The sequence below is a fragment of the Gracilinanus agilis genome, chromosome 1 (assembly GCF_016433145.1).
Source record: "Gracilinanus agilis isolate LMUSP501 chromosome 1, AgileGrace, whole genome shotgun sequence".
NCBI classification, from domain to species: Eukaryota; Metazoa; Chordata; class Mammalia; order Didelphimorphia; family Didelphidae; genus Gracilinanus; species Gracilinanus agilis.
The window spans coordinates 688,785,928-688,800,425 of record NC_058130.1 but is presented as its reverse complement, the minus strand read 5'-3'; the positions used below and the strand labels follow the sequence as shown (position 1 = coordinate 688,800,425).

Here is a 14,498-nt window from a genome sequence, read left to right as displayed (position 1 = left end):
TTATGCTTTCTTTGCATCTCTATCTTTATGCTTAATTCATTGTCATAGGATCTTAGAGCCAGAGGTAAAAAGGGATTTCAAAAGTTATCTGTTCTATACCCTCAATTTTATAGACAAGGCAACTGAGACATGAGATTAATTAACATGCCCAGATTCACACTCAGTTCTTCTTGACATCAAGTCTAATATTTTATATACTGTACCTTCTCCCTTTTTCTTATTCTTATATGTGAATGTATATTTTTTCCCATTAGATTATGAGCTGCCAGAGGGAAAGGATAGAAATTTTCCTTTTGTGTTTTTCTCTATAGCAGGGAGTATTGAGCATTGCACATATCAGTCCTTTATCAAATATCTGTGGAATTATTGAACACTCTCTCTTGTATTCCAGACAGTGTTTAAAAACCCCAAAAGCTAATCCTCTGAATTGTATAATCTTCTCCAAGCATATGGAAGATTTAATAGACTGAGAGGCGTGAATCCTTGTGAACCTTTGAGGGTTCCTTAGGGGGACTCCATTTCCTCAGATAAGCATTCCATTCATTTATACAAGTTGCTTGTTGTTGTTGTTGTTGTTGTTTTTTAATTGGATAGAATCCATCAAATTATCCTGCTCTCTCCCATTCCAAAAGCAGCTAATCCCATTGATTGATTAGTTTGTTTACAAAGATTATAGCCCATTGGCTTTAAAGTGAAATTAAAAACAGAGCCAGGAAATAATGTAAAGAAATCCTGTAGTATAGAAAGAAGCAAAGAGCTTGATTCCAAAGCTTTTAAAAGCTGGAATTCTAACATCCCAGCCTCAAAAGAAGCCAAGTTAAAATTGGAAGGAAAAAAATGTTTGCTGAATTTGTCCTGGAGTCTGAATAGATGGAGGGTTCCATTGGCCCTCAGGGAATTACTCCCCAAAGCTGGAATGAAAACTAAGGAGTGTGTTTGGTGTCTGTCTTAAATGCTCACAGCACCACTCAGCTTGACACTGATAGTAGCATCTGTCCATTGCAGCCGCTCCCACAAAACAAGGCCCTTTGGAAACCATTCCGATAAATGATCCTTTCCCTTCAACAAGGGTCAGGCAGGCAGGCAATGTCACCTCTGAGTGCCTCTGAATTGCCTGGCACAATTAAGTCGTCAATTGAGCTTCAACCATGTTTTGTCTGAGTCTCAAAGAGGAGGCACTTAGAGCTTGTCTTGCCAAAGAGAGGATGAAAACAGAATTTTTCTTTCTTTCTCTAAATGCCTATCTTTTCCTTCTCCCAGTTGTTATTTCCCCCTCAGGTGCCCTGCAAAAAAATAAATTGGAAGAAGGAATTAAATCTTTTTCCATTATATCTTGCCAAAACAAACCAAAACAGAAAAAAAAAATCTTTTGCCTCAGTTTCCTTATCTATAAAACCTCTAAGCTCTCTCCTATCTCTGGTTGTAGGATACCATGATAATGAGTTATGTATAAAAATATAGATGCAAGGAAAATGTGATGAAAATTTGAGGAGTTTAAAATGAAATCAAATAAAAGGAACAAACTTGCAAGTGAAAATACGAGGTAAAAGTAAAGGGAAGACTTGAGTTCAAATTTGCATTTAAACATCAACTGTATGACACTGAACAAGTCATTTAATTTCTACTTGGTGCAGTTTGTTCAGCTGTAAAATGGAATTAATAATAGCACTTATCCAGAAGGGTTATTGGAAAAATCAAATGGGACAATAATTATAAAGTGCTTAGCCAAATGCCTGGAATGTAGTGTGTTAAATAAATTTTTGTTATTATTATTAAATGGGAAATATTTATCAAGTACTTAGTACAGTACCTGGCTGTTTAACACTTTGGCATTGCAGAAAGTACTATATTAGGCAATTTTCAGATAAAGAAAACAAAACTAACAATAAGCCATGAAAAAGTGTTCTAAATCTCTTATAATTAGAGAAATGCAAATCAAAACAACTCTGAGGTACTACCTCATACCTAGAAGATTATTAACATGACAGCAAAGGAAAGTAATAAATGTTGGAGGGGATGCGGCAAAATTGGGACATTAATACATTGCTGGTGGAGTTGTGAACTGATCCTACCATTCTGGATGGCAATTTGGAACTATGCCCAAAGGGCTATAAAAGACTGCCTGCCCTTCGATCCAGCCATACCTCTACTGGGTTTATACTGCAAAGAGATAATAAGGAAAAAGACTTGTACAAAAATATTTATAGCTCAACTCATTGTGGTGGCCAAAAACTGGAAAATGAGGAATGTCCTTCGAATGGGGAATGGCTGAACAAATTGTGGTATCTGTTGGTGATGGTATATTATTGTGCTAAAAGGAATAATGAACTGGAGGAATTCCATGTGAACTGGGATGACCTCCAGGAAGTGATTCAGAGTGAAAGGAGCAGAACCAGGAGAACATGATACACAAAGATGGATACACTGTGGTAAAATTGAATGTAACGGACTTCTGTACTAGCAGCAATGCAATGATCCAGAACAATTCTGAGGGACTTAGGAGAAAGGATGCTAGCCACAGCCAGAGGAAGAACTGTGGGAGTAGAAACTCAGAAGAAAAACAAATGCTTGATCATGTGGTTTGATGGGGATATGATTGGGGATATAAACTCTAAAAGATTACCATAAAGCAATATGGAAATAGGTCTTGATCGATGACACATGTAAAACCCACTGGAATTGTGTGTCAGCTATGGGGGAGTGGGGGAAAGGGAAAGAACATGAATCATGTAACCATGGAAAAATATTCAAAATTTATTAATTAATTAAAATTTCCCAGTAATTAAAAAAAAAAGAACTATATTGGTAAAGGGAGGTTGAGAAAAGAATATCAGGAGACCTGGTTTCCAGTTTGAGATGTGCCATAAATCTATTATTGTTGTGGGAGAGCTTTGAGGTAAAACTCTAGGTTCAGGACAGATTACCCTTTATAAGAATATGACTCCAATTCTTAGTTTAAAAATAAAAAGAGAAAAAAATTAATAAATAAAAAAGCAAAAAAAAATAAAAAGAGAAATTTATTAATTTGCAAGGTGGAACATTGTCTCCACAAGGAGATGGAGTTTGGGATTTTTATACCCTTTTGACAGCAAGGGTTACAGGATAAGGAAGGGGAGATGGGGTGAAACAGGAATAATTCATTGAGGTTGTGGGGATGAGAGATGATAGGTGGAATTCGATGGATGATAAAATTTTTACTACCCAATGCTTATCAGAGGGGAATTGGAATAAGCATACCTATGTTATTAAAGATGTAAGGGACAGTCCAAGGTGGGGAGGCTCCTTTAAGGATGCAGAAAGGAATTTCTTATGTCCCCTTTGACCTAGAAAACTTCTGGAATTTGGGATGTCCAAGGGGAGACCCTAGGTCCATTGCTACTATGTGACCTTGAGCAAATGACTACCTCTCTGGGACTCAAATTCCTTAACTATCAAGTGGGACAATTAGACTAGATGATTTTAATGATGTCTTTAAAGACTGATTTCATATGAAATCTATGTCTTCTAGGTAATTACCAAAAGGAGTTCCTAAGTTTGACCTAAAAAGAAATGTTAAAAAGTAAGATAATGTCATGAAAATTTAACTCCTCCTGCTATGACCTTTATCTGACCAATCTCATTAGGCAACTTTCTTTCATGGGCTTCAATTTCCATAGAAGTAATATGATAGAGGCTAGACTGTGCAATCTGTAAGGACTCTAATTATAAATATTAGGATACTGGACCTGAGAATTCATTAACAGGAGAGCCCTCTACCAGTATGGGTCAGTACATTCTCTGCAATTTATAGTCTTGAAAATTTGCCTGGGACACTGCAACTTATCCAGGGTTACATAGCTTGTATATGTTAGAAGTTGAACTTGAATTCAATCTTGGAGAGGAGTCTGGCTTTCTATACATTGTACCTTTATGATATAGGACTTGGAAGAAACTCCCATGATACTTACTCTCTATAAAACTGATTTGTGGGGGCCAGGCCTGGAGATGGGAGGTCCTGGGTTCAAATATGGCCTCAGATACTTCTAGTTGTGTGACTGGGGGAAAGTCACTTAACTTCCATTTCCTAGACCTTACTGCTCTTCTGCTTTAGTTACAGTATTGGTTGTTAGATGGAAGGTAGGTGTTTTAAAGAAACTAATTTGAGATCATTATATTTAAGAGTCAGATAAGCAAGATACCATAGCAATCCCAATGAGCTAAGTAATTCTATGAAAGAACTTTCAGAAATGAATTTATTGAAGAAAACATTGAACTTCCATGGCTAATGAAAAGGGACAGAGATGAATGGATTGTCTAATATCTGGTCAAAATCAGAATTCTGAAAGCTATTGAACCATTATGCCTCAGTAGGTATCTTATATGCCAGGTCTGCTATCAGATTTTGGCTATATGACTGAACTAGTCATTCTCTCAGTGCTGGGACTCAATCAAAATGAGAGTGCAGATAAGCTCTATGGTGCATCTCTTTGTTCTATGTTCTAACATTCTGTTGTAAGGAAACTTATAGAATCTCTGATTCTGAAAGGTCATCAGCTACCATCCAAATACTGTCTGATTAGAAATCCCCTCTATATTTCTAACAAAAAAGTGTGTTAGTGTATTTACATAAAGACTTTCAGTAATGGAAAACTCACTGCCTCCTCAGGCAGCACATTCTCCTTTAGGTAAGCTCTAACTCAGTGATTCCCAAAGTGGGTGCCATCGCCCCCTGGTGGGTGCTGCAGCGATCCAGGAGAGTGGTGATGGCCACAGTTGCATTTATCTTTCCTATTAATTGCTATTAAAATTTAAAAAAATTAATTTCCAGGGGGCTAAGTAACATTTTTTTCTGGAAAGGGGCAGTAATCCAAAAAAGTTTGGGAACCACTGCTCTAATTGGTATGAATTTTTTCTCCTCTCTTCTCCTGAAACACTCTCTCTTCAACTTCTTTTCCTTCATTATTATACCATGTATATCTTCTTCCAAATCACTAAAAGTTTTTCACGAAAATGATCCTTGAATAGACCATTGGGGTAATCTTAAAGACATTAATTCCATATTGGTATTTATCAATCAATCATTCAACTTTGGACATAGTTATTTAGTAAATTCTAAATCTATCCAAGAGTCCGACCTTCTCATTAATATCTTTTCTCTTTGTCCGGAAGGATATTCAGAAAAGCCTTTATCAAAATGTCTTGCTGAAGTTATATATGACATAATAAAAAGAGACAGAGAATTGGAGTTAATTGTGGTTTTAAATATTAACTTTGCTGTTTCCTTTCTGTGTAGCATTTATACAACCTTCTAGGTCTCAATTTTATCAATTGGAGTAGGTTGAAGTGGGCAGAAGAGAGGATTAGAAAATTTCTAAGTCCTCAGGTTTAATTCTACATCCAAATGTTTAAATATTCCCTTAATCTCTCGATCTCTGTCAATCCTAACCAAAAAATTGCATAAATACAATCAGGGGTAACCTATTCTTGATAATAGGGCAGTTGGTGGCATGGTGGGTAGGAGGCTCAGCCTAGAGTTAGGAAAACTTATTCAAATTCAAATGAATTCAAATCTGGCCTCAGACACTTACTAGCTGGGTGACCCTAATTACCTCACTCTGTTTCCTCATCTATACAATGAGAATGGAGAAGAAAATGACAAACCACTCTAGCATCTTTGCCAAGAAACCCCCAAATGGGATCATGAAGAATCTGACAAGAGTGAAAACTGAAAAACAACAATTTTTAATAAAACTATGCTGGCTAGTTGTGATCATAACTTCTCTTTCTAAGAGTTCTACAGAAATATTGATAACAAACATTGTAGAATTTGGACAAGAATCAAAGTTTAGAACATTAAACTATAATTAGAGGTATTTGTTGTCTTCCTTTCTATTAAAATCAGTAAAAAAATGTCTTCATGTTCAGTCTTTCAACACCTCTTTGATTCAGAAATATAACATTTTATATCCTATTATTCTATTTTCTTTATTCTAAATATAGAGAACTGATAGGGGACCTTCCTGATTAATATGATGAGCTTAGAAGGTAATGGGTCTTTTTGTGATTTTTTAATATATCACAACAGTTAAAGATTAATTGATCATGGCAGAAGCCTTGATCTTTTTTGCACTTAGGTTATAAAAAAAAGGAAAGGGAAAGGATAGGTTGCAAAAATAGCCTTTTTTGACCTCCTTCCACTCGTTTCCTTTTCTAGAGAGATCCTGAGTTCACATCAGAGTACAAACAGTAGAACTAGGTGGGTTTAACAGTTTCTAATTACTGTTTTGGGGAAGAGGCATATAAGTACAGTATGGGCACTCATGTAGCATTAGGGAAGAACACCTGGACTCAATGCCTCTATCTTAAGCTTTTGAGAGGAATGTAAGATAATCTGTCAACTAAAATATGGCAACCATGAAGGAAAGAAGCAAATATTATGAATGGTGGAACAATAAAACTGCACATTTACCAAGGTCATCTCTCTAAAAACTCAAATTTTTAGAGTTCTGGGACCTAATATTCAAGGCAATAATGATGGAGAGAAGTTATTCATCACATTCCTTCACTTTCCCCTGACATTTCCTATCCCCTTTCTTTTTGGGGCCTCTGTATCTTTCCTTTCCCACTTTACTTGCCTTTTATTTTTTTGAAGTTTTATTCATATTTTTTGTTTTATTTTCTTATATTTTTGTTTTATATCAGCTATTTTGGTATATATTCTCTCTCTATCCTCCGAACAGTGAGCCTTCCCATGTAACAAAGAAAAAGCAGCCACACATTCTAATAGTTTATTCAAAATTCATACTTATTGTGCCCTGATACAAGGAGAAAAGAGAAAAGTATTTATGATTTGTTCAATTTTATGTTATGAGACTGAGCTGCTTAAGCTATTTCTTGTTTAATTTCTTTGTGATTTTTGTAGGGTAACCACATTTTTATTAAAAATTATATTATAACATTTCAATTTGGTTGAAACCATAGAAATTCTTATCTGTAATCTTTTAGCCACTGTTCTGTTTAGATCCCTATCTCATCTCTTTCTTCAGCAACTGTAAGGCAGTTATCCTTCCTTTGGGTTTATGGAGTACTTGGGAAGGGTTTGCTGAGCACTTTTCAAGGTTGCTCATCCAGTCTTGATATCCTCCTTTCACACAACTCTCACTAAGAAGCTATAGCACGTACAGTGGTCACACTCCAATAAAACCATCTCAGCAGTCAGAATAAATCAGATTAAGGCAAACCAATAGACCTCAAACCTATCAGTGAATTAAGGGAATGTCTAACCACTGTGAAGATTTTCTTTAGTGGAATGAGCATATGAGATTAATTTGTTTCAAAGGCCAATGAAAGGGGCTAAAGCAAATTCTGTGGAGCTTAGAGATTCTTATTCTTAGAGCTTAGAGACATTGAAGAAGCCAAAATCATCCACTCTACGCTGGGCCGTTGGCAGTTGTCCAGACTTTTGTCTTGACACTGGACTTCAATGACTCTGGAAGAGAGATTGACACTGATGATTTTATACAACTCTGTCTCACTTAAACCCAGTTCGAGCTCAAGTCAAGACATTATTTGTCATGGCATTGGTCCTCTTTGAAACCAAATATGAACAACACTCCTTGTGGGGAAGACAGAGCCAAGGTTTTTTTACTTTCACCAGTAAAAATATTTGATAACTGATTGGCAAAATTATTGCCTTTTACATAGACAAATCAAAAGAGACAGAATGTTTTTCCCTGTTTGTGATCACAAGGGTGCTACATAAGTTAACTCTACCGGTCATCATATATAGGTTACCAATTCTGAAATCAATGATCTTACCCCTTTCTAAATCAATCTAAATGGTGTCATTCACTTTGCTGAGAGAATCTGGATAAGGGACAGTATGGACATTATGGGTCACCCAATGAGGAATGTCTTTTGCACCCACAAGTTTTTTCTCACTTTGTATAATTTATACTTTGTCTCCTCAGCTGTGATGCAATGATCAGCAAAGTATGCCTTTGTATCATAAACCAGATCAACATGTTCACCTGTCTTCTCAATACTAATGACATCTATAAAGCCAGCAGGGTATGTAATAGCAGTGCAGACCATGCCATCAATCTGGATGAATTGCTGCATGCAGATCTTCTTTACTTCATCTCTAGTGAGTCAGGGCATACCTGAGTCTCTTTCTCAAGAAGATGATGAGTAGGATACTCTCTCTCTCTCTCTCTCTCTCTCTCTCTCTCTCTCTCTCTCTCTCTCTCTCTCTCTCTCTGTCTCTTTCTCTCTGTCTCTGTCTCTCTGTCTCTCTCTCCCTCTCTCTCTGTCTCTTTCTCTCTGTCTCTGTCTCTCTGTCTCTCTCTCCCTCTCTCTCTCTATCTATCTGTCTTTCTCTCTGTCTATCTCTCTGTCATACTTTCTCTCTCTTTCTCTCTCTATCTCTCTGTCTCTCTCTCTCTGTCTCTGACTCTCTCTATCTCTCTGTCTGTCTGCCTGTCTGTCTCTGTCTCTCTCCCTCTCTCTTTCTCTCTCTCTCTCTGTCTCTGTCCCTCTCTATCTCTCTGTCTCTCTGTCTCTCTCAAATTATGGGGACCTAAGTTTGACCTTGGAACAAAAATTCTATTTAATTTCCCCATCATTCAGTGTTTTGGATCTGCTACATGCTTCAACTACTTCTTGAAACCGTGAGCCATGGCTATACTATACCCAAGATAAATGAGAAACTTACTTGGTTGTAGTCAGAGGCTCCGTCTACTTAAAGATTGTGTGGATTTGACCAAGTCACTTTGACCCTCTGGGCCTCACTGTCTTTACCAGCAGCACAACTAGCCAGTCCAGCAAAAGGTCATAGGTCCCTAAAAGCAGAATTCTCAGGGACATTCCTTCCCTTTCCTTTCTCCTAGCTTCTTAATCTGACTCCCAAATAAAATTTTGGATGAGGGATTTCCAGATTTTGTGATCAACAATACTGAAGCCTGAAGATTTTCTCTACTCTAACCACACTGTTAAAATTTTCTGAAATAATAATTATAGGCAAGAAATAGAGTAATTTTACTTATAAGCCAAGACACAAAAAACTTAACAAAGTAACTATATGATAAAGTATAACCAAAGAAGGTTAATCCCTATGTTTACTGAGCTCACACAGCTCCATCTTTCCTACTATCCCCAAAACTCTAGAAGGACGGTATTTACTCAGAAAATCCTAGGAAATCAGCAGTGATACTAATGAAGATAATAGCTTCAGCAATGTTGCAGACATAAAAAATCAATTGCATTACTAGATAATAATAAAAAAAATTGTAATAATAAAGAGGGAAATCTCATTCCATGTAACTGCAAACCGGAGATGATATTTAAGTATCCATTGGCCAAAATACAAAATGCTTATATAGATTTAATTGTAACATTCTTCTTAAAGAAATAAAAAGTGGGGGCAGCTGGGTAGCTCAGTGGATTGAGAGCCAGGCCTAGAGACAGGAGGTCCTAGGTTCAAATTTGGCCTCAGACACTTCCCAGCTGTGTGACCCTGGGCAAGTCACTTGACCCCCATTGCCTACCCTTACCATTCTTCTGCCTTGGAGCCAATACAAAGTAACGATTCCAAGATGAAAGATAATGGTTTAAAAAAAAGAAAAGAAATAAAAAGTGTCATGCCAATATTAAAAAAAAACTGACTTTACTACCAAAGTTAATTTTATTATTTTAATTCTATCCCAATAATGTTGTCAAAGGAATACTTTACAGAATTCACTAAAAAAGTAAAATTCATTTGGAAGAACAACAGATATACAATATCAAAGAAATAATGAAAAAAGCAGAAACAAATGAGAAATATCACTACTAAATCTTAAATTGGAAAGCAAAAACACAATATAATTTTGTATTAACTAAAAAATAAGAGAGTAGATTAATGGAACAGAATAGACAAGCAGAATCAGAAACAATGGAACTTAATAACTCAGTGTTTGACAGATACAAAAGAAAAATTACCCATGAAAGAACTCTTTAGTTGAAAAAAAACTGCTAGGAAAACTTGAAAGCAGTCTTATAGAAATTAGGCTTAGACCAATATCTTATACCATATGTGTTATAATTAATTCATATGATTAAGTGACCTTAATATTAAAGATTAAACTATAAAAAAATTAAAAGAGAACCTGATTGTATGTTTTCCACAGGCATAGGTAGTAGATGAATTCCTAACAAAACAAAGGAAAGAAGAAACTACAAAAGATAAATAATTCTGATTACATGAAACTCAGTATCTTCTAATGAATAAAAATAATGCATCTAAGATAACAAAGGAAGTAGCTGAATGGGAAAATTTTGTTATCAAATTTCCCAGAGAACAGCTTGGCATGCAAGTCCAGTACTTTTGTTTTCTTTGCTATGCTGGGTAGGTAAAGCTAGGATATTTTAGACATTTTTATTTTCTAGGAAATGTATCCCTAATAAAATCTTGTTGAATGAATGATGTCCCTGCTCTTTGTTAGGTCTGTTAATATGTCATTATATGATTCTGCCTGTCCATTACACCAAGACAGGAATTGGAGTGAGGGGAAGTAGCAAGAAGAGGTATTAAATGAATTAAGTTTTAAATCCTTCAGTTGCCATTGGTTTGGGAATGGCACAGGTCTATGTAACATCACTTAAATCCACAGACTAGAGATTTCTTATATTTCGAGTTTTGATGCAGCTGTACTCCTGCTTCAAGAAGTTAAATCAGAATGAACAAAAAATTCCTTCCTAAAGGTAGATTTGAATTAAATAAAAGACTTCATAAATAGAATGATATTTTCTCCTTTGTTCACCAAGAGGACCCAGATGCTAGAGGGAGGAAAGGTAAAGGGGATGACCTTTTAGACACTCCCCACTTTTCTCCCTCTTTTTAAATGTATGCCACCTGCCAGACTTATATGACTCCCTTCTGAATGGGACTCATTACTTCCCTCCTGGGCATTTCTATTTAAATGCATTATCCATGGTGTATTTCAGGTGTGGCCCAGAGCCAAAGCAGAATAGTATAAAGGCCATGGGGCAGAGGTGAAGGAAAGGGTAAAACTGAAATAGTGGATAGATTTACACTTGGCACTTTTTAAGGCTAGAAGAGTGAAAAGGTTACAGTTGAATAAAGAGGCACAAAAGTTAAGAAGTCATACCATTCACTCTGAAGGTTTTTCTTTTCCTTTTTCTTTGTAAGAAGACAAAAAACTATTCTGCTAGTAAGAGAATAAATTCGTATTACCCAGGGTCTGATTGGTGATTCTGAAAGTAATGTTGAGGTGGAATGGAACATCCTAATCATAGCCACTGGAAAAAAAATGGTAGCAGAATCTGGGCTTTATCCAAAAAGTTAGAGTACGCATCATGGAGGATGTAAAAATCTCATTTCCTTCTAGAAATGTGAGATGTTTTCCAAGATCCTTCAGTAAATTTAGGAGCCTTTGGCACTTTCAAATTCCATTCCATCACCCATCACAATTTCAGCACAGGATTCAAAGCAAAAAATTCAAACAATGAGAGTTGTCCTTTAGAGCTGTCTCAAAGAGGAATGGAACACCTTTTAGACCTAAGGGGTTCCTCTTCTCTTGGGTTTTTCAAGAGAAGTTTTAATGATCACCTCTTGTAAGAGATATGTAGAGATATGGTGGGAGATTCCTTTTCAGGCATTGGTCAGACTAATTGACCACTGAAGTCTCTTCCAGCACCAAAGAGCTGTGATTCTGTGAATCCCTTGTCACTTGAACTCAAGTAGAGTCTGGATGACTATTCATTGGGAGTTCTTTGAAATGTATTCTTATTCATGTTCAGATTGAATTGGATGGACAAATCTGAGATTCTTCCAGAAACCTCATAGCAACAATCATGTGTATTTGGTCAGGCACTAGAGATGACAAAATAGCTTTGTATATGGAGGATCTAAGAATGACCTATAGAGATAAGGAATAATGACTGTTGAGGAATGGGAGGGGAGAAGGGGCAGGTCTCTGCACCAGCTGGTCTCTTATTGATAATTTGTTTTTATAATTTCCTAAGAATATGATTTACATAATGTTTTAAAGTTTGCAAAGTACTTTACAAACATCTCATTTTTATCCACACACAGACTCTGGGGGACAGAAATTTTTGTTATCTTTGAATTTACAGAAGAGAAAACTGAGACAACCAGAGCGTAAGTTATTTTCCCAGGGTCACACAACTAGAAGCATTTGAGGCAGAATTTGAAATAAGAGCTTTTTAACACTAGGTGCAGCACTTTCTTCACTATACATCTAACTGCCTCAGCAGCTAAACTTTCTTCAACAGTCAATAGAGGATTCTTTGGGAAATGGGAATTGGTAGCAATTCCCTTTTTGTATGAGTTAGGCTTCTTCCTGGGATGCGGTAGCATGAATTCAAGCATAGGTAAAGATTTATAAGATAATAGTTATAGACTTGAAAGTAGGTGTTTGTTGTAGCCGGTTTATTCAATTTCTAGCTTGTGAAATTGAGTTTGTTGTTAGAATTAATGATTAAATTTTTATTGTGAGCATTTATACCTCAAAAGTCAGAAAGCACCTTTTCAGTGTTTAATTTAGTGTTTTGTTGATTGTATATAGACTTAAAAACATGATGAGAAAATGTTAATATAATAATGCAGACAAAATTTCAAGACATATGAATGGGGCAGGTAGGTGGCTCCACAGACAGAGAACCAGGCCCTGGGTTTAAATCTGGCCTCATACATCTTCTATTTGTGTGACATTGGGCAAGTCATTGAATCCCAATTGCTTAGTTCTTACCACTCTTCTGCCTTACAACCAATACCTAGTATTGATTATCAGATGGAAGATAAGGGTTTAAAAATATTTATTTTTCTTCTAGAGAATTGATTATTAAATATTTACTATCTCTTCTATCCCTGGAAAGAACATTGAAAGTCACTCAGTCTACCTCATCCCACTTATTTTACAGAGAAGGAAACTGAGACCAAGAGAAGAAATATGATTTGCCCAAGATGATTCCAATAATTAATACCAGATTCAGGAATTCTTTTGATTCTAGGGCCATTGTTCCTTCCATGATTCCATAGTTTTGTAGCCTCCAGATACATTCTAATTAGTTAGAATCTTATGATTCTGTGACCATTACTAAAAAGGTACATCTTAAAGAAGACAGTTAGGGAGTGGAGTGGAGGCTGGAGGGAAATCATAAAGCCCGTATGGGGGAATCAGCCTGAGAAACTGAGGTTCATGGGGTTGGCTGGATGTTAACCAAGTTCAGGAGTAGGATTGAGGAGCATCTGGGAGTTGCTGGCAGAATCTTTTGGCAAGCATGCTAATGTTGAGGGTGCAGGAAGAAGATCAGAGGAAATGACCTTGAATCGAGACAGACAGCACTCAATCATAACAAGGATGAGCCAGGCAGGTTGAAAACCATAATTGCTTCCTCTTTTGCCCAGTCTTGTTCATTATGGTTTGGATAGGGCCCAGGAGAGATGTAGGAAACATCAGAGAGAAAGATATTTTTAGCATAAATAGTTTCAAGGAGGAAAAGGCCTGGGAAAAATAGGTCTTGTCTCCAGATACACTATCAAATCATAGAGAATTTTTGGTAATAAGGTTATAGATTTAGAACTGGAACAGACCTTTTAGGCCATAGAGTCCAACCCCTTTTTGCAGGGGAAGAAATTATGGCACAGAGAATTTAAGTGATTTATTCATTGTAATATTGCTAATAAATGTCTGATACAGGAAATGAAGTCTTCCTGATCTGAACTCCGGTGTCCTATCCACTCTGCCTTGCTGCCTCTTTATTCCACCCTTTATGTATATAAGGTAGTCTTTCCTAAACATCACACTTATGGTTAGTCAAAAATTTGCTTTAGAGATATATTTGAGACTTCTTGTCACAAAAGACAGGCTGGTGAAAAGGAAGGAGGAATAGATAGAAGCCCTACTGAGAATGAAGTAACATGGTAGGAGGTGGTAGTCCATCCTCTAGAGAGTCTGGCATAGATCTTTGAGTCTTACTCCCCTCAGAGCCAAAAGAAAGTTTTATGCAGAGGAGAAAGAAGAAAAACATTCTTCCCTGGTTAGGAACTTATCTTATTCCTCTCAACAAACCTGCCCATGTCAACACCCTGAGACAAAGCCCTGACTTTCCCTGGTTTTTAGGGCTGGCTCTACCAACCATTCCAATCCCTCACCTCCCAGCCTCTATAACACTTTTGCTGTGACTTTGTTTAGTTGACGTCTGTTTAGTCTATAGTTTGTACTTATCTCCACTCTGAGTATCAACATCTTGAAGATGGAGATCCTACATTAAAAAAGGAGCCATTGTTACATGGCGAAAAGGATTTCGGGCAAAATAAATATATTGTCCCCTTGGAAGTACATGAGGGACCTAATCTCCCAAAGTCAGAGCATTTTAAGATATTCTCTCTTTATTTTTTTTTATTTTTTTAGACATTTATTAATATTCGTTTTAAATCTGTTTACATACTTTATGCCCCTACTTTCCCCTTCACCCTCCCCCTCCCCCCCCCCGCT

General features: G+C 36.6%; 1 pseudogene; it reads right to left on the bottom strand.

The window, feature by feature from the left end:
- Positions 1-7,544: 7,544 nt before the first annotated feature.
- LOC123255667 lies at positions 7,545-8,657 on the bottom strand (annotated as a pseudogene).
- Positions 8,658-14,498: the final 5,841 nt, after the last annotated feature.